Below are 26,101 nucleotides of genomic sequence, written 5' to 3'. Positions count from 1 at the left end.
GCAAGATCATTGGTGATCCATATAAGAGGGATAGATGGCCCTGAATGGTGACATCTCCCTAAAATTAGTTGGGATTGGTACAGAAGATGCAGAATGCTCAGTGCGTGGAATGATGTTTAAAAGAGATGGACCAGAAAGGATGTAACAATTACAGCAAACTTTTGCAAGGGACAGCAGAAAACTTTAAGATTGAAACAGTTGGGCCCCTTTGAAATCCTAGAAGAGTACAAAGTATGTTAAGTCCAGTGTAAGGTAGAATGGTCAGCGTTGCTGTGGTTCAGATATTAAGCACAGTTATATGAAGGAACAATGGTGTTCTATGCAGCAGCTGGTAGAGCAGTGGCTCTACATCAGTGGTTCTCAAACTTTCCCTACAAGCAGAGAGAATCCAAAGATGTATTCCCAAAAGTCTGTCTTAACAAGATCCATAGTCCTTTGGTACAGAAATTTTTCGTTTTAAAGTCGTACAGATATTTTTATGCTATAAATTATCTAGATTTGTCTTAAAGCCTTTCATTGAATTTGCCACCAGCAAAAATGAAGTCTCTGGAACCAGAACTCATTTCTTTTCATCCTGGTGTACACCAGGCACCACCTGGAGGGTCACTTAACCAGGATCTTAGATCATGTATATATCGACATTCTAAGAGGTTGACAACTACTGCCCAGGAGCAAGGTTGGCCCTTTGAATTTCTGTAAATAACACTATCCGAACAGAGCTATATCATTATTTGTTGTGGTCTGTGGTGTTTTTCTCTCTGAAATGGAAGAATTGTGTAGTTGCTGCAGAGGCTTTGGGGCCCACAAGCCAAAGGTATTTGCTATCTATAGCTTCACAGAGTCAATTAGCCCAAACTGAAACTGCAAAGCTCAAAGGATTTTATTGGTGGGGGAGGGGTGTCTTGTGAATTGTGATTTGAGAAGTACAGGTTAAGACAGTGCTAAGTCAGTGTTCCAAGGAATGCAGGAGAGGCAGAGCTTATATGAGCTGAACACTGCTGATTTATTACAAAGGTGGGGAAACCTGCTGGACTTGAGAACACTTTCTGTGTGACAGAGGATTTGTAAACAATATAAAGCACATAAATGAAAGTGTAGATGTGGATAAAAAATCCATAAAGCAAGGCCCAGTAGTCTCCAGATCCTCCTGCAGTTGTAGGCACAATGTGATTTTATTTCTCAGATTCCTGGAGTCATTGGAGGACTGCTGTCCAGTCTGCTTTCCCAGCAGCAAGTGAGATGTGCCTGTGAGTAGTTTCCTTGGTAGCCTCTTGGTGGCTTTCCTCATGATAGTCCTTTAATTTGCATGGTAGAATATGCTTGCCTCCTTTTACCTGGATCACCATGTTGCTTCTTCCTAATATTGATGCCATTTCTTTTCCGAGTTCATGTGTAATGAGACCCTTCAGATATTATAAACCTGGCAAGCTTGATCCAAATGGCTCCAGGTGACTATCAGATATTGGGATCTCATGCATGAGCCAGATACTAGTCATACACACTTACATAATGAAGAGGAAGCCACACAGGGATAGGCCTGTTCACCGGAACTGCTGTATCAATCCCAGCTAGCTCAAGGATGAAGGTATGTGATGTCAGAAAACACAATGCCTTCAGCTGTAAGTGCTCTAAAGGAAATTAGTGTTTAGACTGCCCAGCACTGCTAAGAATTGATTTTAAAAACCTAATTTAAAGCTGAAACTAGAAGAGTGGTTAGGAGGGAAGAGGGAAGGATACCTACCCAACGCACCTGAAGGGATTCAGTGTCTTCAAACGTGAGGGGTTAAGTAGGAAAGACGAATAGGTAGTAGAGGTAAAGCAAAGTTTTGAGAACCTGTGGAAGGTTTAATCGGGGATAAATGTATTTGAGAGATGCATAGGGAAGGCTCTGGCTAAGAACAGTGCATAGGCCAAGAGAAAGGGAGCATGGACTTGAAATTGAGCAACAAGAAGAGAGACAGGAAACATCTCGGTTGTTCACACAGAAAGGGAGGACAGTTTACACAAATGTCTTATTTAGAATTGGCTGATGTGAATCAGTCCAAAGAATCTGATGCTGCTGAGGAGGCAATCCAAAGAACAGCTTCAAGATGCTGCTGAGGATTACATACCTGAGCAAAAGTTAGAGAAAAAGTTAGAGAAATACACAGACAGAGAGAGGGGAAAGAGGTGAGAGAGAGAGAGAGAGAGAGAGAGAGAGAGAGAGAGAGAGAGAGAGAGAGAGAGAGAGAGAGAGGGAGCCCTCAGGATTTCAAGGTATTCAGGAGTACTTAATTTCAGAAATTTAAAACCTAAAAAAAAAAGAATGTGCTTTCTAAGACAAAAAGAAACACATTTCTTGGAGCAAAGTCTGGAAAGTGACATCCAAAGATGAATAGGATCAGAAAGAGATTCATACATAGGAGGATTTCAATTTTTTAAAAATTCCTTTCTTTTTCCCCTTTTTCTTTTTTGTCTTAAAGTAGGTAAGCGTGTTTCTTATAGTCATGCCATATGTGCTAATGTGTAGCATATTAAATGCAATTGCCTTTATATATAATTTACCCATAAATCTTTCCTCTCGGTAAATACTCCAATGGGTGTTCCTCCCTCCCGTTCCCTGCAAGTCGAATGACTGTTCTAGATATAGCTATTGCTTATCCACTGGGCAGCAGAAGTGCAAAGATTACAAGGGTGGGAACTCACTCCCCAGCAGGGATTATCTCCCCTCCCTGCTTTCCTACGGGCGCCCATGTGCACATATTAATGGCATGAGAATGACCTAGTAGATGACTTGAGTTGTGATGATGGCAGAGACTTCATTTTTTTCTTTGTTTAGGTGGTTTTGAGTTGGAGCCAAAATCATACTTATACACATTGTTATGTGTCAGGTCCCCCTCCAAACCCTAAGACACTGTAGTGAACTTGTGATGGACCAAGTAGAACAGGAGCAGAAAAGAAAAGGTGATTTTCATAGAAGAACCTACCACAGTTATTGGTCCTAGATCTGACGCTCTTACTGACAGAGTGTCTCTAATTTAAGGAAAGCAGCAGCCCTCGGACAAACAGTGGGAAATCCAGAGGAAAGGTTAACATTTTTCATGGCAGAATGGGGGTTTATAGGAGGGATATAGAGAACACCAGGGATAGCGGAATGTTATGGTCAAAGGGAGAGATGACAGAGAGCACCTGCCAAAGGACCTCCTTTGAAGCGACCAAGAAGAGTCTGAGAATGCAGAAGCTGTGGACAGTAGAGAATTGGTCTGGGAATGGAGGGGCAGATCTGTGGTCTCAGAACCCAGGAGGCAGAGGTGGGAAGGTAGGCGGCTGCAATTCTGAGGTTTGGGGCTGCACAGTCAGTACTTTGAAATGAAACTTGTCCAAAATAGGGAGGGGCAAGAAGAATGTACTTGAAAGAGGCAATAGTCGATACTGTGAGAAGTAGCCAAGGGGTGGGAAAAGACCTGCCCTATAAACTGTTAGATTTGAAGCCATTGGGTTGGTGCTAACTAGGGCAAAGGCAGTTCATGATAGAAGAAGACAACTTTAGTTGGGAGTAAGGAGAATGGGAAAATACAGGGTTTGGATACTTTCTCAGGCAACTTAGCATGGAAAGACTGGAGGAGGATGCAGAGGGTATGTGTATTGGGTAGGGGAGGAAGGCTACAAAGATCTTAGAGCCTGTTTGTTTTTCTTCCCAGGGTAAGGATCTCTAAGTCAAGAGTGTGGGTCAGGCTCTTCAAGCCTTTATTACAGTTGCATATCAGCCTGTTTGAAAGGGTCCACCCTGTGATTCATATAATGAATAATGGGAATTTAGTGGATAGGTTAGCATTTCCCAACAATACAGGGTTGAGTTAGACACGCAAGAATTTTAGTTGCTTGTGCAACATTATATTTCCAGTAACTTCCTTAGTGAGATGTGCTTGTTCTTTGGTTTAAAACAGGTTTATAATTAATCTAGCAAAACATTGTCTGCTTTTAACACACACACACACACACATAACGTTAATATATTTTCCCATCTTTTCCTATTTGCATATTATTAATAACCTACTGGTGCTTTGTATTTTACAGGCTTGGACTCCTTAAAAAGTAGCTATTGTGTGGTTGAGAGACAATCTTGTCAAGCTATTAATATGCTTTCAAAAAATCACAACAGAAGGTGGCATGATGGACCAAGACTAGGAATGCAGGTGGAGGTCTGATGAGGCTGCATTGTAGACTATAGGATTACTCCTGGTTTTTATTAATAGTAATGTTTTATTCACTAAGGATTCTCCATGTACTAATTTTTGTTGTACTCACTATGTAGCCCAAGATGTCTTAGAACTACATTAGACTAGGGTAGGCTGGATGTGTGACTTCCTCAAGCTTTAATTAAGCTCAAATCCTCATTTTCCAAGTGGAGATGATCAACTTAATACATATAAAATACTTAAGAATATAGTCATAAATTGAGTATCATTTCAAAACCAAGCAAGCAATCTCCATTTACAATATATGACAGTACTGTCCAGTAGACACTATATACCAATCCACGATGTATTTTAAATTAACAATTTTTAAGATATGTAAAAGCAAATGGTAAAATTAATCATAACAATTTCATTAAACCAAATATATGTAAAATGTTATTTTAGTGTGAAATCCATAATGATTATGGTTTGCTTGAATTTTATGCTAAATCCTAGAAATTGAATGTTTTGTAATTGACATCTTAGTTTGCACACGATCCCTCCCAAGTGTCCAATGGTCTCATGTGTTGATGGTGCCTTTTGCTACGCCGTGTTTAGATCATTAGAAAAGTGATTCACTGGACTATTAAATAGGAAAGAGAAGGCATTTTTAACCTTTTATTGAAAAAAGAAAAACCAAACAACTTTAGAAAGACCACAGACTCCAAGTCCACAACAGTTTCTTCCATCCTTATAGAACTCTCTCATGTAGTCTTTGAAGGATGATTATTTGGGAACACAGCTGGAAAATAAGTAATTACAAAGAATATGTTATTTCCTACATGTGTATCCATTTATCACATCACTTCTGCTTGTAAAATAGCTCTCATACTTTCATTTGATTTCTATTGGGTCCTAAAGACTTTCTAATGTGGTTTATGAGATCAGTAGGTAGGGATTTAAATCCCCTCAACTGTAAGTTACTGATAAATATTCAAGACTGTCACACATAATCGTTTAATTTACTTTTAAAGCCTCAATAATAAATCCAAGCTTGAGAGAAACACACACACACACACACATACAGACACACACTAAACACTAGTGTGTCTGTATACAGAAAAGCCTCAATGAGCATATTAATATATGTTTAATTAATAATGAGAAAAACAGAAATGATAGACTCTAGAGATCCCTCATGGAGGGCCTTACCCTCCCTGGGGAATGGAGTGGGGATTGGGTGGGGGGTTGGGGAGCTGGGGGGAGGGAGTGGGCATGGAGGGGAGGGAGAGGGATTGGGGACTGACATGGGAAGCAAGCTTGTTTGTAATTTAAATATATAATAAAAGTGTAAAAAGTAATGAGAAAAACATACACACCTAAATTAAAAATTGTTAAGGTATCAAGAATTATACTTTTGAAGAAACTGTTGCATTCAGTCAAATACAAAAAGAAGAATAAAAGCCCTAGGTTGGTGATATAATATCGCCAAGAGGGTGATTTGCTCAATTTACTTCACTGTAAGTCAAGATGAGAAAAGTGTTTTCTGAGGAACATGTGCCATATGCTATTGAGGGAGCATGCAGCATCAGAAACACTCTTTAGGATGTTAACTTCAAGTATTTTTATTTCCTGGCCTTCCCTAACCTGCCCAGAGTACTCAATACCTTCTGTGGCAGTTATACACAGTGACATATTTACAATGACTGCAAATTGCAAACAAGACATTAGAGTTTACATGAAAAAAAAAAGAAAGAGCCAGAATCATCAGGCCAAAGTTACTTTGTACTGATTGTGAAATACCACTTTTGGGGGATCCTAGTTTATTTACTGTATTTAACATTTTGGTTCTTGACATAATTTAAAAGTACATGAATTGACACATTTGGGTTATGGAAATATTTTTTCTAGAGACTTAATTATCTCTTTCTTTTTTTAAATTTGTTTAAAATTTTATACAGTATATTTTATCATATCAATTCCCCTCCCAGGTCTTCACCACCTCTCTACCTACCCAACTTCATGTTCATTTTCTCTCACAAAAACAAAAACAAACAAAACAACAACAACAACAAAATCAAAATAAAAACAAAAACAATCCAAAAGCCAAAATATACCAAAACAAAACAAAAAGTACACACACACACACACACTAGAGAGAGAGAGAGAGAGAGAGAGAGAGAGAGAGAGAGAGAGAGAGAGAGAGAGAGAGAGAGAGAGACCGAGACAGAGAAAACCATTGAGCTCATTTTGTGTTGGCCATGTACTACTACTGAGCACCGGACTTGCTATGGAATGTGGTTGATATACTCATTGTCATTCCACTGGAGAAAACTGACTTTCCCTCTCTAGCTTATTGGCTAAATGTGTGACTTTGGGAAACACTTCCTTTTCTTTGTGTTGTGATTTTTTTCGTCTAAATTGAACTTGTGCAGGGCTTATGCGTGCTGCCACAATCTCTGAGTTCATACGCGTATCAGACCTGTTTTGTCTGGAAGACTGTTTCCTTGGCATTATCCACCAATTCCCTCCAGCTATTTTTTTTCCATTTTTTTTTCTTTCTTTCTTTCTTTTTTTTTTTTAAATTTTATTTTCCAGTTTAAATTTAGATAAGAATCAAGGTTGCTTCACAAGTCAGTTCCAGGTCCCTCTCCCATTCCCTCCCTTCCACCCGTGCCCCCCCCCCGTTATCCTCTCATTTCTCCAGGGAGGGTGAGGCCCTCCATGGGGGTGTCCATAGTCTGTCATTTCATATAGGGCAGGGCCTAGACCCTTTCCCAAGAGTTCTGGGTGAGAGTGCACCTCACATTGTTCTATTGGAGTCCAAAGTCCGTGTGTATACTTGGGATGGGTACTGATCTGCTGCCCAAGGCTCAATAAATTCCCTAGGCCTCTTCACTGACACCCAGATTCAGGGGGTCTTGATCAGTCCCATGCTGGCTTCCCAGGCTAATGCCTGGGATTCAAGAGTTAACCTTTGTCTGGTCAGCTGTTTCTGGGGGTTAAACCAGCCCAGTCTTAATCCCTTTGATCATCAGTCCTCCCTCTCTGTTACTGGCTTTCTTGAGTTCAGCTCATTACTTAACCAAGGGAGTCTGCCTCTTCTTCGATCAGCCACTAAATAAAGTTTCTGTTTCCCAGACTCTCTGGCCATAGGATTGTAGGCTGGCACTCCCCAGATCTATGTCTAAAATCCATATATGAGAGAGTACATGCCATGTTTCTCTTTTTGTGACTGGGTTACCTCACTCAGGATGGTTTCTTCTAGTGTCATCCATTTGCCTGCGAATCTCATGATTCCATTATTTTTTTCTGCTGAATAGTACTCCATTGTGTAGATGTACCACATTTTCTCTATCCACTCTTCAGGTGAGGGACATCTAGGTTGCTTCCACGTTCTGGCAATTACAAATAAAGCTGCTATGAACATAGTGGAACAGACCTCTTTGTTGTATGAATGGGCATCTTTTGGATATTCCCTCCAGCTATTACAATATTTCCACCTTCCCTTCTGAAAAGATCCCAGAGCCTTGTCAATAGTGGTTTGATAAAGATGCCCCATTAAGGCCTGAGTTTTCCAAAGTATCTCACTTGTCGAGTTGTGTGTCTCATTGTTAATTCCCACCTACTGCAAAAAGCTTCTCTGATGTGTGTTAAGTAGGCAGTGGTCTATGGATATGGCAATATGTCATTCAAAATCATTTTATTGCTGTGTCCCTTTAGCAGAGTAAATAGTAGAAGGTTTTCCCCTAGGTCCATGAGCTATCTAGTTTTGGGTTCTTGGCCTTAAATTCATTTTTTAAAAAATTGTTACTCCCAAAACATTTGTGCCATCATTGCACCCGCATCTTGTAGGCAGAGAGCTACTGGAAGTCATAGAGTTACTTTTCTCCTCTCATAATGTATATAGTACCTTCCAGTACAATGAATACTAGTTAGTACGGATGACGTTTCTAGTAGGGGATCAGCTCATTTTTTAAATTTTCATGGCATAAGTAAGTAGTATCCTAAACAATAGAGCCTTATCCTTAAGTTATACAGGAAAACCAATAGCATTAGTTATATCCAGTAATGTTTTGTGGGTACCTAAGGGACCCTTGTGGCCAATGGCTCAACAAGATATTCCTGGTACTGGAAGTTTTAGTTGATAGGAAAGTTGAGGCATCATCTCTTCCTCTCCTCCCAGATTCCTGTGTGCACACATGAGCATTCTGGACCTGTTTGATAGTTCATTAATAAAGTCAAGTTTCCATCCCTAGCCAGATCTACAGCGTCTGAACCTACATTTTAACCAGTGTCATAAACTGATTGTTATGCTGATTGAAGTGGAGAAATGCTGATATATAGAGTGCAAAAGTTGCCATACTTTAAAGAAAATAATCATTACTAAAAGGTATATCAATAATTTATTTTATAACTATTAATCAAATAGTTTTCTGTTGAAATAGTTTTCATATTTAGCCATTAACTAAGATGTTATCCATAAATGTTGTTCTGCCATTTAGAAGTGCCTGTGCCCCGAATAATCCTTTAAGAAAGGTTTTCAAGTGATATGCAAATATTTCAAGTAATGTACACAGGTATTTACAGTACGGGAATGCCTGTTGCACAATGACACTAGGAATGAGGTCCCAAAGGGAAGATGAAACCAGCAGGGACTGAGAATCCTGTCTCCAGAATTTTTGAGTCTAGACCTCATGGTCCTGGGTGCATTCTTCCCTAGTGTGACCACTGACATTTTACCTAGCATAGCACTAGTTCTTACAATGTGTGATTCCCCTCAGGGAGGTGCAGGTAAGGGCATCCTTTGTGCCTACCCATGTTGCACTTGGTTTAGCCATTCGAATACTCCTGCCCTGATTTCACTCATAAATCACTTCCTGTCACACTTCTGGTTCCTTCCCAACTTTCCATAATGTTTCTAAAATCCAGGAACCTGAAAATAGCTTCACAGATGTGTCTGCTGCCCTCCTCTGGGATATTCTTCAGAGACAAGCTGAAAATAGCACTGGCCTTCTCAGCCTGGGACTTGGCATTCTCAGGGAATTTTGCATTTTCAAAAATTAAAATAAAGGATGGAAGACCTCCACTAGACCATACACTGTTCAGTTCATTGATTTGTTTCTTTTTACAAGGTCATAGGTCATATTTTAAAACTCCAGATGTTCATAGAGAAGTGTCTGGGCTCAGGGAACAATGAGATATTTTAGGCTTCTCTTCTGCACCCCATGTTAGTGGCTGAAAACGTCTCATAGCATCTGTGTTTAATGGGCAACAAAATGACACCCAGACCTTGGAATGTTTACATTAAAAGTATTTTAAAAACATTAAATAAAAGTCCAAACAAGATAAAGTGAACCTAACTAAGTGAAATCTATAAAATGAATAAGAATGAACTAACATATCAAAACAGAGTTCCAGTTTTCCAAAATAATGTAGGTTAGAGTAGATTGGGTTTTATGTTTAAAATTGAGTGTGTGTGTGTGTGTGTGTGTGTGTGTGTGTGTGTGTGTGTGCACATGCTCCCTCAGAGTACAGAGGCTTTGGGTCTTCTGCAGCTGGAATTCCAGGTGGTTGTGAGCAATTTAGTGCTGGAAACTGGATTCTGCAAGAGAGTATGCGACGCGTCTACCCACTGAGCCTTGTCTCCAGCCCCTCCCATGTAATTTAGATAGCACATATATATTATACTTTAGGACCAATTTAGATACAAGGACACTATCAGTTGGAATAGCTTAGTTAAGTGTTTCGGTCTGCTTTGCTTGTGGACTGCCTCACTGTCATAATCATATTGACCCTCAGCAATTCAATCCTGGGGAGATTAGGATCACAGAGGGTGTGGATAGGCAAGATACACAGAATACAGGATAGAACTCAGGTCCAACAGGCGAATGTTGACCTTCTGAGCTTCTGTGTCCCTTTTACTAAAATTGTTATACGTCTTTTGAGACTTGGTATCTCCTTTTATTAAAGCTGAAGTTAGTGTTGATATTCTTCCTTTCCATTTATTGTTTTTGGAGGAAGTAAGACATACACACACATATATACACACAGAAAGAGAAAGAGAGAGAGAGAGAGAGAGAGAGAGAGAGAGAGAGAGAGAGAGAGAGAGAGAGAGAGAGAGAGACTATGAGAATATGAAGCTGAGCTGGGTGGGGAGTGAGATGGGAAGAGTTGAAGGAAGGGAAAGAACATGATCAAAATATATTGTACAGAAATATTTTTAATAAAAATTAATTTAGAAAAATAACTTAGGTGCAAAGATACTTTTTTTGACCAGAGCTGCCAATTTCTGTCTGCTGTTCTGTGTCTAAGAAGCTGAATAGTGGATGGATTCTGTTTTCTGCCATTTAGGAGTTTTGCCCTTTGGCCCAACCTCCCACCCCCCACTTTGGGATTGGCCTGGCAGATCTCTGTTGCCTAGTTTTTCTACTTGATCACTCTACTTACCTTATTAATAATTCACTTCAGCACTGAGCCCTGAGAAAGGCAGGCATGTCAATGTGACACAATGAAAAAAGAAGAAATAATTCAAAAACAGTAAAGAACATTAAGTAATTGCTTCCAGTTTCGACTTTACAAAGAGAATTGAAAGTGCCCAAGGTTCTGCATTAGTGCAACTTCTCCCACCAGTACCTTGGCCAGTCGCAGGACTTGACATTAAGTAGAACAGTAAAAGGGGCCCAGAAATGAACTTTTCTGGAAAGTTTTTTCAAGATAAAAGTACTTCTTGGAATTTCAATGGCAATATTTTCATTAAAGCTCATTCTTCAGAGTTAATTTTTTGTTTTAATTTTTATTCATTTACATACCAACCACAGTTCCCCTCCCTTCCCTCCACCCACTCCCCCCATTTTTTATCCCTCCACCTCCCACCCACTTCTTAGAAATAATAAAGCCTTCTTTGGGGAGTCAACAAAGTCTAGCATACCAAGTTGAGCCAGGACCAAGCCCCTCCCCTCTGCATCAAGGTTGAGCAGCCCACTATCGGGAATGGACTCCAAAAGGACAGCTCAAGCACAGGTCCTGGTCCCACTGCCAGGGGCTCCAAAAACAGACAGAACTGTCACCCACATTTAGAGGGCCTAGTTCTGTCGCATACAGGTTCCCCAGCTGTTGGTCTAGAGTCCATGACAGCTCATGGACTCCAAGAGATTGGATCAGTTGTTCTATGGGTTTCAGAGGAAAAATTTTACTAGACAACATAAAGATGATGATATTATTGGTCTGAAGTGAAAAAGACACTTAACATTTTATAAGTTGACCGAGGAATTTATAAATGGAACAATAATTTATTTCAAATTGTTAGGCAAGAAAAAGTGTGATGCTAATGATTAAATACATATTCTTTCAATTCTAAACATATTAAATAATTTGCATACAACTCTTGAAGGAATTTTTAAATAACTATATTTTTAAGAAATCTGTGTGTTTTCATACAGTGCCAAGGCAGTTTTTAAAGAATCATTTTTATCGTATGTGTATTAGTGTTTTGCCTGCACCCGTGTCTATTCGCCCAGCATGGAAAGCCTAGTGGTAGTGGAAGCCATAGAGGGTGTTAGATCCCTGAATTTGGAGTTATAAATGATTGTGGGCCTCCACACGTTTAAGTCTGTGTGTCTTCCTTTCATTCAAACCTACCATGCCTTAAGCCCACACGTAAGGTGGGGCTTGCCAGTTGGAACTCACTGATTGGACTAGGAAGGGTAAGCTCTCTGGAACACTGTTCCTTCTCCAGTCTGTCCCTACTGATCTTGCTGCTTACTATGGAATGAAGAAAGCAGGACTGAACTACACCTCCATTTATGCCATTGGGAGTTGCAGCGACTTTTATTTTTTATTAGAAGGAGATCTGCCTCCAAGAACTGTTTCTTATTCTACCTTAGAAATTGTCTAGAAGTTAGGCATCTGCTCTAGGAGTACTTTGTGTGTCCCTAGTCTTTCAGCCCTGCAGATTAAATCCCCCCAGAGTATCTGAAGGTTTTCAGTGCTTTTAAAGACATTGGCCTGAAATTTTAATTAAATTTGGTCTGTGGTTAAATTCGTCTAAGTGATTTTGAAAAAAGAATCTCAGAAGATTCTAATGTGGGCATTCTTTGTATTTCCTCTCCCTTCCTTCCTCTTCCTGCCTCTATTCTCTTTCTTTTCCTGTTCTGTTTCTTTCCTTTGGGCATCTCCCCACCTGTCACTGCCCTGTCCCTGCAGACTCTCAAGCAGGAGCAAATGTCTCTAGCTCACTGAGGCCACATAACAGTTCCTTGCTGCAGGATCCATCATGAAGTCACCTAAGTGCAGCTGTGTGGATACAAGTCTGTATCCTTTAAACAAGTAAAAATTTCTTCAGTATTGCCCAAAATATTGTGGGAATGCTATCTATAACACAGCATTACATCCTTATCCCTGTCTTACAAGATATACATATTACCCCAGGAGTATAGGTGACACAGACACATAGAAGGAACTACAATATTCCCAGCCCCTTTCTGTCCAACACAGAACTGTGAAGACTGGAAGATTTGAAGATACATAAGATTCAATTTTGATCCTTTAAAAATGGAGAATTTCTCTAGTTAGCACACAGATGTTACAAATATGAAGACATTCCATATGATGTTGTTGGCTTTGATTGTGTGAGAGGACATGTGACATGAAATGTAGGTGACCGCAAAGAAAAGGCTGATACCATGGCTTACAGTGACAAAAGTGACCTCAGGTGTATAGTCACAGGAAACAGTATTCTGTTAGCACAGTGAGTGGACATGTAAGTCCAAGCTTCCCCAGAACCTCCAGATTAGAAGCCACCCTACTTGATCCTTGGTTCTAAACTACCCAGAGAACAGAGATATCAAGATGTCAGGAAGACTTCCATCTACAGAAATGTCAGTTGACACACGAATGGTATGGTAAGGGGATAACCTCATGGAAATTAGTTACACAACAATCAAAAATTCACACTGGTAACCAGCACTAAATTAGACCAGAGGAAGCAAGAAAGTCAGGACTAAAGTGCAAACAGGATAGGCCAATAACTCTTCTAGACTACAGTAAATCCTCTTGTCCATGGCTGAGACCCTTCCATGGAATGTCTAAACCACATCTATGCTATTAAAATACCTACTAGGTTCATTTTTTCTATACATGCTTACCCAAGTTTCAGACCTTTGCCAAGCATTCATCACACTCTATGGCTATAAAGTTGCCATTTAAAATGCAACAGCAAAATTAGCACAATTTCCCCTCTTATGAGTTCATGGATCATACTCCCCACAGTTCAAGCATAATTGCATTGTTACCTTCCATTGAGAAGAACATTCTTCACCATATCATTTAACAGGAAGCACTCTATGGATTCTCTTTGGTAGATCTGAATTGCTACCATCACTACTTTTGTACCATGGGACCAAATAAAACAAGTATTACTCTAACACAAGCCCCATGACACAGTGACAGTCAGTTTGCTTTCTTGGACATTTATAAAGTGAAGAGGCAATGTATACATGCCGTGTGCATATGCTGGATCACAGGGTGATTTTCAGATTATATTTATGTATGTATATATATATATATATATGTGTGTGTGTGTGTGTGTGTGTGTGTGTGTAGGACCAATGGGGTGAATTACAGAATACATATACCAGGATATGAGATGATATATACAGAGTATATATGTGGCTTAGTGGCAACACAGTCTCCTGCAAGAAGAAAAAGATGAATAGGAATTTGTCATGTCATTTACAATGACACACAATTAAAACTTAGGAATCATCTCTGGAATTTTCTATTTACTACTTGTATGCGCCAAGTATGGCTTGTAGTTAATAATGGACTATATTGAAGGCAAATTTTTAGATAATGGCAAGATAATTCTACTTTAAATTCACACCCCTGGCATCCCAGCTACATTGAATAGTCAACCACATACTAATTTCTCTGACTGATGTCAACAGTTTGTAATTAGAAATTTCCAGAAGGGTACTTTATCACTTAGGTGAAATTTTTGGGTAGGATTCTATCATGTTTTCTGGAACTGACTCCATTTTAGGTTTCACTGGGATGAGATTGCTTGTGTACACTGTTATGTAGTTGATATTGTCAGGTGTGTGTAATGCTACACAGGAGAAGGCCTATATTACTTAATGATGGACTCCCTCACTGCCCATGCTTAGTCTCATGTTTTAATTTTTTATTATTTGTGTATGCCCATTTGTGTCTCTGTGATTATATGTGTATGCTTATGAGAGTACACAGAGACAAAAATTGATATATGACCCTTCATACCTGGTGTTTTCTGGACATTTGACTTGTTATATGGGCAACTGGGATCTGAACTCTAGTCCTAATGATTATGAAACATGTGATTTTAACCATTGAGCCATTCCTTCCACCCTCTAGCCTCAATTTGATACCTGATCTATATTCAGGCATAGTGCTCGTTCCTTTGGGCTCTTGTACATCAGGGTACACATATCACTTGGGATTTACAATTATTCTCTTTCACAGTAGAATATCTTTAACTTACTAGTTCTCAGATAACAGCCTTTCTTTCTACAACTCTTAAAAACATTACATTCTAACTTACCATTACAAACCAGTTACAGTGTTTTCCAAGTACTATCTTTTAATCTTCTGTATGGTAGCAATGTTATTTCCAAGTTACAGGTAAGTCAACCGAGGCACAAAATTCAGAATGCAAAATCTCTCCAAGGCATACAGCTCATAAAGAGAAGTGAGGACCAAATTGGTCTTTCTGACCTCTAGGTCCCTGCTTCAAATTGAAACCCACTACTTTACATATCTTTGAGAAGCCCTGGAAGTCTTGGCTCTCTCCTTTCATAGTTACTGTGTCCTTCACCCGAATGGCTCATATTTTGAACAGAGTCGATCCTCAGGCACCTTCTCTAACAGCTTGCTCTGCTGCCCACCACAGCCATACATGAGCAGTATGAATTATGCTGTCCTTTTTGATGATAGTTTATGTAAAAACTACCTTTTATGAATCAATTCTTAATCATACAGATAAGTTTACTGGGACAGTTCTCCAAAGTATGATCTATAAATCCCCTGTTTTTAGATAAAGGAAAAACTTAGGTAACCATACACAAAATACCTTTTGCTATTAACAAGAGGCCTAATAAATCATTCTGTGTACTAATAGTAACCATGTTTGTGAGCATATCAGCAGTGTTCTTCAGTCTGCAATCTTCACTCTTGTCTTTCCAAGCCATATCTTAAATGAATGGCCACAATTTTCTTCTCCACTATATCTAATGCTCCTGAAATTTTAAAGAAATTAAAGGGTAGAAATTACCAGAAGAGGAACACCATGGAATATTTGGATGCATTTGGCTTAGAAATTAGTAGATCTTTAAATCCTCTCTCATAGCTGTGTCACTCTGTGCTTGCTAGGCTCTGGAAGCTGCAACTTCTATATACTAAGTAAGGATAATATTAAGATGTTACACTGTTGAGATATTGTTATTACTATTAACACTGAGGCATGACAGTGCAAAGTTAAACTAGATACTGAAGGTCATAAATGCTCTGGGGGAAGCTGTTCTTACATGGCCTCAATTTTACAGGTAGAAACACATTCTTTTTCTGTTTACATATAGAGCGTTTTCTTGAGAACATAACACTAAGGCAATCCAACTATTTCAGAAATAACTGGTGTTTGTGATATTCACCCTTGCATGTGGCTGCCATTATCTGGAAGCCTTTATATTTAGGAAAGTTAGTTGCAAGATGCAAATGCGAGCTTCACAAAGGATAGAAGGATGTTTCAGTCTTGATAGACGCAGCATGCCCTACATCAAGTTGCTTTACCAAGTGATTACTTGAGTAATAAATGAAGGGATAATGTTGTATCCCCAGTGAAGTCAAGTGTCAGTGGTAGACCAGGAAAGAATCAGAAATGTATTTCTTCTAGTTTCTTTAGGAGATTGATCATTGAAACTAATGTTACTACAAAATCAAACTTAGATATAAGTTCCCTTAAGATCCAAAGTTCAGCCATGTAATTTAATGTACAAGGACATTCGTCTTACAGTTTTTTCCTTGCATTCATTTCTTCATATTTTCCACCAGACCATCAGCAGTCCTGTTGATTCTTTTCCTGAAATCTTAGCAGTCCAGAAATGTACCCATTTGATAAATATTCACAGTTTTAGTCACATTGATAAGCCAGATAAAACTGCCAGTAATCAAAGTGTTACAAGAATATTATTATTATTATTACTATTATTATTATTATTAGGCCCCCATGTGTGTAATTTAATAAAACATTTTCCCTCTTGGAGCCAGTATACAAATACTGCTTAATGTGATCCTTAAAAGAGTCAAAATGTAATCATAGCACATTACAGTACATGCTGCTAACACACTGCAAAGAATCAACCACACTCAACACTAAAGAAATGGACACTAATAACAAAAATGGGATACAGATGTAAAAAGAGAATTCTCAACAGAAGAAAATCAAATGGCCAAAAGACATTTAAGGAATCGCTCAACATCCTTAGCCACCAGGGATATGCAAATCAAAAGAAATCTGAGATGCAATCTTAACACAGGTGAGAATGGCTAAGATCAAAAACACCAATGACAGCTTATGCTGGAGAAAATGTGGAGTAAGGGGAACACTCCTCCACTGCTTATAGGAGTGCAAGCTTGTACAGTCACTTTGGAAATTATAATGGTGATTTCTTAAAAAATTGGGAATCAATCTACCTCAAGACTCAGAATATATTCAAAGGATGAATAATCATACCACAAGGGCATTTGCTCAACTATGTTCATAGCAGTATTATTGGTAATAGCCAGAACCTGGAAACAAGCCAGATTTCCCTTAACTGAAAAATGGATAAAGAAAAGATGGTACATTTACACAATGGAATATTACACAATGGTTAAAAACAAAAACAACGACATCTTGAAATAATGAATGGAACTAGAAAAAAAAACATCCTGAGTGCACAGTATGTACTCACTCATAAGTGGATATTAGATGTAAAGCAAAGCATAACAAGGCTACAATCCATAACTCCAGAGGAGCTGGCAAAAAAGGAGGACCCTAAGAAGGACACACAAAGAGGACCCCAGGAAGGGTTTTGGGTAAACCGGGAGGGAGGGTAGAAGGGAAAGAATGGGAGATGGCCAAGTTGGGAGGGCAGATGGAGGAGAGCAATAAAGAGGTATCTTGATAGAGGGAGCTATTAAGAGGTTAGGAGAAACCTGGTGCTAGGAAAATTCCCAGAAATCCACAAGGATGACCCCAGCTAAGACTCCTAGCAATGGTGAAGAGGGTACCTGAACTGACCTTCCCCTATAATCAGATTATTGACTATCCGAATTGTCATGCTAGAACCTACATCCAGTAACCGATGGAAGTAGATGCAGTGATTCACAGCCAAGCACTGGTTTGAGCTCCTAGAGTTCAGTTCAAGAAAGAGAGGAGGGATCATATGAGCAAGGTGGGTGTCAACGTCATGGATGAAAAAAACCAAAGACAGCTGACCTGAACTAGTGGCAGCTCTCATATTCTGGGCTGACAGCTGGGAAACCTGTATGGGACCAAACTAGGCCCTCTGACTGTGGCTGAGAGTTATGTGGCTAGATCTGTTGGGGCATGGGGGCTGGGGACTGGGGGTTGGCAGTGGGACCAGTGCTATGAACTACCTTTTGGAGTCCAATCCCTTTGGTAGGATACCTTGCTCAGCCTTGACACAGGGGGGAAGGGCTTGGCCCTGCCTCATCTTGGTATGCCAGATTTTGTTGATGCCTCAATGGAGACTTTACCCCTTCTGTGGAGTGGATAGGGAGGATGTTGAAGGCAAGGGAGGGTGAACTTGAGTTGGTATGTTAAATGAAAAGTAATTTGTTAAAATAAAATGTATAAACATAAAAAAGGCATGGACACTAAAAGAAGTTAAGGGCTTTTACAAGGTTCCATCCCTTAAGTGTAAGAACATTAACCCTTAACTTCCATCCCCAAACTCTGGTTTTGTTTATTTGCGTGTTTGTTTATTTATTTATTTATTTGTGTGAGAGAGATAAACAGAGACAGAGAGAGACAGACACACACACACAGAGAAAGAGAAAGAGAGAGAGAGAGAGAGAGAGAGAGAGGGAGAGAGAGAGAGAGAGGGAGGGAGAGAGAGGGAGGGAGGGAGAGAGACTCTACCAATGTCGTCAACAATGGAAGGTTACCACTTAGGGGAACATTTGGTATCTGGGAAAAATTCATTAAGAAATAATTATAAGTAAGCTATAAATAGAAAATAGCAGGTTGTATTATTTTGTTTTGATTCTTCTAAAATCAACACAGTGCACTCAGCCAATGAGGCATATTTTCTTGTATGGTTCATAAATGAGTCTGTAGACAGTTTGGGGAAACTAGCTGTGGCATGCTGTGAGCCAAGTGACTGTAAAGGACTCCTGTGAGGCTGTTTCGTAGGATCAGGTTTGTTCACATTAGGGAAAGGCTCACACAGAAGCCCAGGTATTCTGGTTCAGGAGCCCAGGCTCTATTCATTCCTGCAATTACACAGCACTTACTGCATTTGTTTACTTTATTAAATCCAGATCAAGGACTAAGGTTAACTTATGAGGAACTACGAAATTTCCCTAGCATTTATTTTTATTTTTTATTTTTGGAGGCAGGGTTTCTCTGTGGCTTTGGAGGCTGTCCTGGAACTAGCTCTTGTAGACCAGGCTGGTCTCGAACTCACAGAGATCCACCTGACTCTGCTTCCTGACGGCTGGGATTAAAGGCATGCGCCACCACCACCCGGCTCCCTAGCATTTCTTTAAGCAGACAACAAGGCACAAGGCAGCTGTTGGTAATCTAAACAGAAAACTGCCTGGCTTCTGTATGGACCTTAATGTTAAGGGCCAGCAGCTGAGGCAGAAGGCATGTGTGTGAATTCCAGGTAACAGATGATGCCCTCTGGCCTATGTGTTACTAGAGCAAGGAGCAAGTGTTAGTTACATCATTCAAAGACCAGAGCCTTTGGGATATCCTGACAGTGCTAGTTGACCAGGCTGAACCATTTCACCCTTAGGGGTAAACACCATGTGCAGTAGGTGTCTGGATCACAGGAAATGGCAATCACATGCTCTTAATTTTGACTTTTGTGTCCTTGGTGAAACTATTACCTCCTATCAGGGTTCTCCATTTCATATCTGTGAAGTGAGTGCAGTCTACAAACTTCACAGCATGAAGGAATTAGCTTACAAAATTATCAAAAGAAGCTTTTACTCTTGGCACATTAGTGGTCATTTTTCCCCAGGTAGGTACTGTGTAAGGAAATTTCACAGGTCCCACCTTTCATATTGCAATGAGGTTGCTGGAGGCTGTGCAGAGAGACGGAAGAGTGAACCATGCATAAGTGAGAAAGAGATACACATTTCTAAACACCAAAGCTGATATCTAAGGGAATGGGAAACCAGAGGGTGATTAATACATGGTAGTGGTTATTATCTAGCAAACACAACACAAAGCTAAAGAGTGACACAAAGCAGTTAGATGAGGGTGAGGTTAAAGAAAGGTACAGTGTGTGTGATGCATATGCATGGAGACCAGAGGAGTAAGTCCCTGTTTTCTTCTCTATTTATTGTCTTGAGATAGGGGTTTTCACTGAACCTGATGTTCACCTTTCTAGATAGTCTGACTGCCTAGTGAGATTCTGGGACCCATCTGACTCCCAGTGCTGGGGGTTACATGTATTCACTGCTCTTCCTGGATATTTACATGGACACGGGGGTTGAAACTCAGGAGTTCCTGTTTTTGTTGCACATGCTCTTATTCACTGAGCCATCTCCGAAGCCCCTGGAGATGCCCTCGCTGTCCTCAACTCTAGGGTCATGTGATTCATTGACTTCCCTATTCGGAGCCACCCAGTGTTTTCCCAATTACACTGTCAGCACTCATCACACCAATTATAAATCCTTGTAACAAAGGAGAGTAGAGAGTGACACCACCTCATAATCACTGTCATTGTCATCAAAGTAAAGAAATCACTTTATTCATCAGGAAATCAATTTTCTCAGAACTCATGTGAAACGTCATCTAGCTTCCTGTCTGTTTTCCAAATGCACAGGGCTTCCTGTGCTGGCCTGTGCCTTCTACTCTTGCTGCTTCTACTTACTTGAGGAGCACCTACTTCATTTTTATTTTTTTATTCTTTATTTTATTTCTTTTTTATTTAAGTTAGAAACAAGTTTGTTTCACATGTCAATCCCAGCTCCCTCTCCCTCCCCTCCTAACCAACCCTCCCCACCAGGCCCCCCCAGTACCACATCCAATATACACTCTGATCCCCAGGTAGACTGAGGCCTCCAAGGTCGTTCTCCAGAGTCTGTCATGTCATCCAGGGTAAGGTTTTAGCCCTCCTTCAAGAGTCCACTCTGAGAGAGCATCTCTCTTGTGGGATGGGCATTCAATGTCTATTTGTATGCCAGGGATAAATAATACTCAAGGCCCCATACATTCCACTCTTAGGCATGTACCCAAAAGATGCACATTCATACAACAAGGATGTTTGTTCCACTATGTTCATAGTATCATTATTTGTAATAGCCAAAACCTGGAAGCAACCTAGATGCCCCTCAACTGAAGTGTGGATAGAGAAAATGTGGTAAATTTTACAATGGAGTACTATTAAGCGGCAAAAAAACAATGAAATCTTGAAATTTGCAGGCAAATGGATGGCACTAGAAGAAACCATCCTGAGTGAGGTAACCCAGTCACAAAAAGACAAACATGGTATGATGGTATGTACTCACTCATATATGGATTTTAGACATGAATCAAGGGAATGGCAGAATAACAATCCCATTCCCATAGAGTCTAGGAAACTGAACCTTCATCCAGCAACTAATGAAAGCAGAGGCAGATACCCACAGCTAAACACTGAACTGAACTCCTGGAATCCAGTGTTAGAAAGGGAGAACTAATGGGAAAAGTACTGCTTCGTTTTTAGACAAGCATTACATAGAGACAAGCATTTGCTGGAACTACTTTTCTTTAAAAATATTTTATTGTTTTAATATCTAGTATTCTCTACAGACTGAAATATTGAAACCCAGTACCCACCTGGTGACCTTATTTTGGGGAGGAGTCATTTTAGGTGTCATTGAAGGAGGAAGGTCATCACTAGTCATTTCCCTTCTCTGCTTCCTATCTGCCACGACACCAGCTATTTTATTCTACCAAACACTCCCCGTCATGGTGATCAGTTTGCCTCAGTCCACATCAATGAAACCAGTCAAACATGGATTAAAACTTTGAAACCAGAGACAAAATAGAAATTCCCTCAAGTTGGTTTTGTTGAGGTATTTGTCATGGCCATACAAAGATTAACAGTTTATAAATAGTAAATAGAATATTAAGGAATTATAAAAAATTAAATAATCATACATGAAAAGAAAACATTTGTTGAATTTTCTGTTCAGTGTATTCTCCCTGATAGACTGGAATGTTCTTAAACTTGACCTCAGAAACTCAGAAATCGTTACTCTCTTGTGATTCTCTAAGATTCTAGGAAAAATATATTACCCTGCCTGGCTCAGGACTAAAAGGAGTTCCTAGGATTTGAGACTTTATGTTTAAAACAAGAAAAATCTAGGTCAAACTGGTTGGCAGAGATGGTACAGAAACTTCATCTTGAATCTTAACAGACAATAAGACAGGAAGAGCAGGATGCAAGATCTTAGGGCCTCTGCTTCCAGCCATAGGTCCTTGGATTAGTCTCTTTCTGAGACCTCCATCTGCAATTGGAAAAGTTTGATTTTTTTTTTACCTTTCCAGCTATGAGATTCACTTTCTCACCAGTTTTGAAATTCCTTGGTGTCTTCTATAACCACATTCCCAATAGAGATAGTCACACAAACTGGCCATTGTATAGCTAGAGGGTTAGTAGGGATAAATTTCTGGCCTAGGGCCTTAAATACAATAACATAAAAAAGCCATATTCCCTATGTGGGGTCCACTGATATCCAGAGCCATATTAGGAACTGGGTTAAGTGCTAGTCTGACAATGGTTGTTCCTACTGTCTCCCACATCTCTCAACTATCACAGACCTACATGTCCTTTCCATTGTGCTAATCCATACTTTTCAGCCTGTCTGTGTTTGAATTTTCTCCAGCATGTTGTCTACCATGATCTGCAATTTTTTCTGTAAAGCTTTTGTCTGTCTAGATTATTTAGTCTTTATCACAGAGAGTTCACATATCTCTCACAGTGTGAAAATGTCCATGGACAATATAAAACCAAAGAGAATTAACTACATTCCAATTCACAGACTCTAAAATTTGTTTGAAGTTCACTCTTACGATTTTTTCTTTTTGGTCATATATGTGAAACAAAGGTGGCAGTTAACTTGGAAGTGTAGAATGTGCCAGGCTGGGCTTTTCCCATGACTATACCTTGTTCTACAGGATATAAGGTTAGGCTGCCTCGAATTGAAAGTCAGATGTATTCTTTAATTATACCTAAGTGGCCTTGATTGAGTTTGTTAGCTCCTGTATTCTTAGTTCTGATACGTTTCCATTTCTCTGTCTGCGAGATGCGAGTCAACTAGTGCTACATTAGTGCTGTCTTGAGAACCATCTGCTACCGTGCCTCCATATTAGTTATCTTTCTTGGTATTGTGACAAATTGGTGCCTGATAGAAGCATCTCAAGGTAAAAAAGGCTTATTTTGTCTCCTAGGTCTAAAAGGATTTCAGTTTTTCGTGATGAGAACACCTGATGACTGAAGCAATTCTGACCTTGGAGACAGGAACCTGTCACAGAGTTCTTCATACTTCCAAAGGACCAGGGAGCGAGCATACACACAGATCAGAAACAAGACTGCACAGTACTATTCAAAGTCTGTCCCTGGTGTTCCCTCTCAAACAGCTAGGTACAACTAAGGATTCCACAACATGATAAAACAACACCACTATCTTGGAATGAGGTGTTCAAACACAGGAGCCTGTGTGGAGACATTTAAGATTTAAGCCATACTACCTTGAAAGGAATATGCAACATTGCTCACTGTTGTATGGGGTGTGGGTTCATACAGACCCATAGAGAGAAAATACAGAAGCACTGTAAGGATAACTCTTTAGCCTTCCATTGGCTGTAGGTGGGTCAGCCTCTGGTGAACTCCAGCTTAGCAAAGGGCTTTCTTATCATTATGCAATTCACACCTTTAGCAAGTCAATATCCCTATACCAAAACCTCTTACCTAAACTCCCCAAAGAGACACCTCCAATGCAAATTGTAAGTTAAGGGACATCTGGTCCTCGGGAAACCTAGTTTTGCATAGGCATTGAACCCCTAAGAAAGGCTCAGAATGAGATTTACATACTTCAAGTAGAAGGTATGAACCCAAATGGTGGCAGTCACAAAAGGCAGATAAAAGCTAGGTGCTTAGTTTTGCTAGTATAATGTGGAAGTTAGGTATTTGTGATTGGTAAGGCAAATAAGCACTTTTGAAGCCTTAGCTTTAGACATGGCTTCATACTAGCTCGTTAAAGTCCTGGCTATTACTGAGTGTAGATTCTTACCTACATGGGGTTGTAACCATAAGATCTCAGGCCTCTTGGCAAAAGAATAGTTAGAAAGTTCATCTAGACTATTGCCCAAAGAATAGTGTAAAATGCACTGAGTGGTTAAGAAAATTCTGGGCTATTAATTTTTTCTTACCTTCAAACAGATCCCTCATTTTGAATCTCAAGAGCTCCTGTGGCAGAAATGGACAGGCAATCCACTGTCATTTTCATCTCATTATTGAAAAGGTGACTGGATGGAGGCTCAGGGAGAAGATAACTTCAGGTGTAACCCCTTCATAAGAATGTTACCAAAACAAATATAATGGAATTAAATAAAGTGCATGTTGCTTTCTAATAAAAAAAAAGCTAGGTGCTAACACTCCAAAATCAAACTATCTGCATAACTCTGTAAGAACTCTCACCACAGTTCACGATATGATAATGAACCCAATAAGTTTATAGTTCTTATCGCTATCTTCATATGACTCTTAAGTCCAACAATGCCTACCCTCCAGTACTTAGAAGATAAGTTTTAAACTCCACGGCAGAGATATGCAAAGCCTTTCTCTTGAATCTCACCTCTACCATTGCCTGCCTGCCTGTGAACTTTTCCCCTGACTGTCCGACTACCATATTGCTTCATATGTATTTGAGCCTCTCTGGTCCTCACTCTGTTTCACACAGAAGCCTTTTCTCTGTTTATACCTTCTCATCACATTTAAGTCCGTCTTCTTTGGTGTTCCCATCTCCTTCCTTGGGCTTCCCATCCACCACATGCTCAACTCTGTCTTCTGTCTTCTCATACTGAAATCAGAAAAGACATGGTTTTCTAAGATTCTGAGCTCATTGTAGATAGGCACTGTCAGCTTTTTTACAACATTCTCTTAAAAGTGTTTATAGCCCTGCCTGGCATGAGGCTACACATTATAAATACAAGTGGAGAAAGAAGAGAAGGAAAGGAAATGAAGAGAGGAGCAATTTGCTGACATGGGCTTGAGCCTGGGCACCACTGAAACGCCAGGGCAGATCACGTGGTTCTAAACCAGCATCTCACCACCTCTCCTGTCACCAGTTCCCTCTGGATGGAAAAGTAATGTCAAACACAACATCGATTAGTCTTCTTGTAAGCGATGTCTGGTAAATTTCAGGGGCAAAATTACTGTCTTCATCTATAGATTTAAGAGGGTTGTGTGCACTTGTCTGATTCTGAGAGTCCTGTGAGCTTGAGGATATGTTTCCATTGGTTGGGCACCAGTCTGGCCAGGCTTTTTCTTAAGCATAATTTTAAGTGATTTTCCTGGACCTTCCTTGTCACGCTAAGCATTTGGAGAAGGGAATGAAAATAAAGGTGGGGATTCTAGGAGGGCTAAATGTCTAAATCAGGACAACTGATTAATTTGCCCTTTTTTATATTTGGTATTGAACTAATGCTTCACAGGTACTAGACACACACTCTGTCTCTGAACTACATCTTCAACCATACCCCTTCTGCGTATTGCTATTTTGAATAAGAATCACACAAATTGTTCAGCCAAATAGGCTGGGTGGAAAAGACAGAGAAAGTACAGGTTTTGTGATTTCATATGCTTGTTAGGACAGAGGTGTGAAATGCATTAGTCAGCTTGGCTACCCGATGATTATGCCATTAATTGAACTCTTTAGTGTCTTTGGAATAAAAGTAAAGTACAGATGCTTTTCAAAGATTGCCAAGAGAAAGTAGGAAAACTATGGAGTTGGTGAGCTTGTGAGTAAACATACAGTAAAAAGACAGTGACACAAAGCAGGAATGATGGGGCTTGGAAGGGAGAACATGGCTTCACAACACACGGGAGTGTCCATCTTGGGGTTGGGCATATTGAATGTAAAGACTGAAGAGAGGAAGGTACCCAGGGAAGAGCCCAGATTTCTTGGCGGGGAAATTGTAGGGGTGATGACATTCTTGTGATAGCTTGAGATACAAGTTCAAATTTTAATGTCTTACTTGAGAAATTTAGGAGAATACATGTTCCAGATGCAATGAGACTTAACAACAGTGGGCTTAGCTAGAGATTTATATTTCAATAATACCAGCATGTAAATGGCAGAACTCTAGAAAATAAGATCAAGTATTAATCATGTTTTAGAAACACACCCTGTTATTTCATCAGCCCCCATAAGTATCTGAGTGTGGGCAAGATTTCATGAAACAACAGTTGCTACAGACTTCAGGGTATTCTGTCTCGGTGTGTTGCTACTGTGTCATTCACAAATACAGTCAGTTCTCAATTAATATTCATGATTTATTTGCTTGTTTGTTTGTTTTATTGCTGGGGATCAACACTTTCCCACCAACCTAAAACCTTAATCTCTCTCTTTTTTTTTTTTTTTTGAGGCAGGGTTTCTCTGTGTTGTTTTGGAGCCTGTCCTGG

The 26,101-nt window shown here is 39.8% G+C and overlaps 1 long non-coding RNA gene across 1 annotated transcript in view; it reads left to right on the top strand.

Moving 5' to 3' along the window:
* The window catches only part of LOC121138960, a 112,462-nt gene extending 88,439 nt beyond the window's left edge, over window positions 1-24,023 (top strand). The window contains exons 3-4 of the long non-coding RNA XR_005875829.1: window positions 22,867-23,059; window positions 23,858-24,023. This is a non-coding gene — a long non-coding RNA (uncharacterized LOC121138960). The remainder of the gene's footprint in view (window positions 1-22,866; window positions 23,060-23,857) is intronic.
* Window positions 24,024-26,101: the final 2,078 nt, after the last annotated feature.

Source organism: Mesocricetus auratus, unplaced genomic scaffold, assembly GCF_017639785.1.
Source record: "Mesocricetus auratus isolate SY011 unplaced genomic scaffold, BCM_Maur_2.0 Super-Scaffold_6730, whole genome shotgun sequence".
NCBI classification, from domain to species: Eukaryota; Metazoa; Chordata; class Mammalia; order Rodentia; family Cricetidae; genus Mesocricetus; species Mesocricetus auratus.
The sequence above is the reverse complement of the archived record's forward strand: the minus strand, read 5'-3'. Positions and strand labels throughout refer to the sequence as shown.